The following is a 3,141-nucleotide window of genomic DNA, read 5'->3' as shown; positions in this document are numbered from 1 at the left end:
ACTGGCTTTTGATAATGAGTGTAAAATGGGGAGCTTTGGAGCCCCAGGTAGTCACCCAAAGTATATACATATGGATGTTTCAATATTTCCTGCTAGAAATACAGTATTATTTTAAATTTCTTTTAAATTTATACTTTTTATTGAGTGAAATTACAATTTGATTGATGTGGCAAATTTAAGGGGCATAAGAATCCTATATATGGTAAGTATAACAAGCCAATGTTGCAGTTTGTTGCATTTTTGAGATGCCAAAATGACGATGTTGACTCATTCCGTGGACCATGAACATTTGTGTGCAAAGGGGTCTGTGTGTGTAGCCTGGTCCTACCAGACTCTCGTACATTTCATTTGTACAGAGAAGTACTGAAGTAGTACTGAGCCAGGCTACTGTATGTTGGCATTTTGTGTGTAAATTTAAAAGTTCCACCCATGTTTTCTTACTGTTTAAATTTGTTTTAATATATGAGGCTTATTATGCTCAATTCAGCAAACATATTTTACAGAATATTTTTATGGTCGCAAATATATATATATAAATGATATAGATGTACATAAGTTCTGAACAAAATCTAAATTATACACAAAAACCTCTTTCTATTTTTGACATGGAATAACCCTATAATACCATGACAGCATATCAAAGATGCTATGAGATGCTCAGATATGATTGCTGACCTTTTAGGTCTATCAAGTGTTCCATACTTTGGTGTGGGACACCAGCGGCCTAGCAGTATAACACCATATAAGTCAGTTACACAATGAGAATAGTGTTTTACATAGAAATAGATGTGAAAGACCATTTCTTGTAGAAATGGATAGCTATTTCAATGACATACATTACATTTTTAATGCCATGCTATTAATGATGGACTTCACTCTACTTGACATTTTAATGGGATATTTCTCATGTGTAGGTTATAAAACACATTTAGTCAAATACTATGTAATCCATCTTCAATGGCAACACCCATTTATTCCAGCTCCCATCATGTGAGTTCCTGCTCTTCCTTCCCATCTCTTTACATTAGCTCCAGGAACAGACTGACACTGACCAGTAGCCGGGCCACGTCCTCCTAGAAATACTGCACTCAAACTTTCCAGAACTTCGGACAATGGCAAATGGTGGAAGGAATGAACATCCAGTGGAAAAATACACTTCCAACATGTTTGGACTCATAAGTAAAGACAAAGACAAGGAGATAGGAAGCAGTGAGGTTTATGGGAAATGGGATCCTTTGAGAGATATAAGCACTGACAATCACCAGCCTGAGTAGAGGGAATTAAGACCTATTCCTCAACAGTATTTCTAATATGTTGTTAAATGTATGTAAAATTCTTGTATGTTGAATCTTTCAGACAGATTTTGTCTACAGTGCAGTCTATGGAAAGTGATAGGGAGTGATAACAGTAAGGTTTAGAACAATGTAATTAATTAACAACACAGTAAACCACTCCTTGAGCAGATAAGAAACAACTTTATTTATCCTGAGGGGAATTATTGTGCATCAGTTGCTGTACAAAATAGGAAAGAGTGCAAATACAAAATACAGCCTAACATCTCAAATATCAATATGAATGTATAAATATGTTGACGTCGTGTTGTCTCATGTATGTCAATTTTAACCCGTACTAATGTCTTCCTGTTTCCTGTTGCTCTGGTCTCAAAACATCTGGCCAAAGGACTACTGTTGAAAATTAGCCAGCTGGCTAACACTGGCACATTTACAGAAATGTTGATTCATGTGCGATATCCTTATGAATAAAACAAGTAAAATAAATGAAATATCAATAATGTGCAAATCCTAAATCTATTCACAATGCCAACAATATAAACAGGTTAACTGTAAGGATTGTAGATATTTATGAAAGGAAGCATATAGCTATCAATGTTAGTACAGGTAAGTGTATAAGGGTAATTCGGAATGTTCATGGTTATGTCCATGATATTGCACATTATGTCCCTGTATGTCCTGCAAATCACAGAGTTGTAATGAGTGTAATTCCCAGAGAGACAGTAATCCAGAGAGAAAGAGAGATTAAACGAACAGAGTGGAGCAGAAAAGGAACCTGGAGCCGCCTCATCTCTCTGCATGAGGTAGATGAGTTGTAGAGTCTGAATTGGCTCACTGACCTTGATGAGATTTACTCCTTAGGTATTGATTTTTGGTATTGAATTGAGAGGCATTTTTTGGTACTCGATACTAAGGAGGCAATTCGGTCGGTGCCTAAAAAGTCGAATTCGGTACCCAGCCCTATTGGTACATCGTAGTGGTAACGGAGCTAGTGTCAATTATATCAAGTAGTTTTAGATTTCATCTAAGTCTCAGTCCTGACGACAAAAGTCCATATGAGTTTTAGCAATATTTAGTTAACCTCATGCTTCTTAGTTTCAGTCCATTTTCATTTGACAAAACTCCTAACATTTTGGTTTTGTCTTAAAGCCATGGATCCTTTAGTCAAGCTTTAGTCACTGTGAACCAGATGTTCGAACTGTAACAGAAAGAGGAAAGGTCCATACTTAGCTCATGAGAAACCTGATTCTAATAAGTGCATTAGCATGACACTCCCATTATATCATTCTTGTGCATTTTGTAATGCCCTGTTGGCTGACTATACCCCATCCAAGACTGGACCAGCGGCTCACTGGTCCAGATGGCAGCATGCCCAGCTGAGGGGGAAGTGGCTTTCTACATCAAATCCTGATGTGGGAAAGCTAACAGATGGGCCTGCAGGAGTCCTGGTCTCCCGTTGTGGAGTCCTTGGAGACAGAGACTTGTGATATGAAGTTTATTACTTTGACCTCCATGGATGCTATTTTTTTCCCAATCATGGTTCAGAAAAAGTACATGAAATTGAAATAAAGCACACATAATATCGTCTAAAACATTGTATTGTATGCCAATTTATAAACGTTTATACAGCAAACATTTTAAACAGAAAATTATTACCACCTGGTTCATATATATTAGTTGTTTTGCCTTATTTATAAAAGTTATGACAACATTTTACTCAGCAGTGTCACAGGACAAAGGCAGACAGCTTCACAAAGTCCAAAGGAAAGCAACACAAGTTAGACTTTGTTAGGTTTTAAACAAAGTGTAGCCATACAAACTTATCTTTGTCTCAAAAATGTCTGTTGTA

The sequence above is a fragment of the Sander lucioperca genome, chromosome 18 (genome assembly GCF_008315115.2).
Source record: "Sander lucioperca isolate FBNREF2018 chromosome 18, SLUC_FBN_1.2, whole genome shotgun sequence".
In the NCBI taxonomy this organism is placed as follows: domain Eukaryota; kingdom Metazoa; phylum Chordata; class Actinopteri; order Perciformes; family Percidae; genus Sander; species Sander lucioperca.
This window is presented reverse-complemented; position numbering follows the sequence as displayed.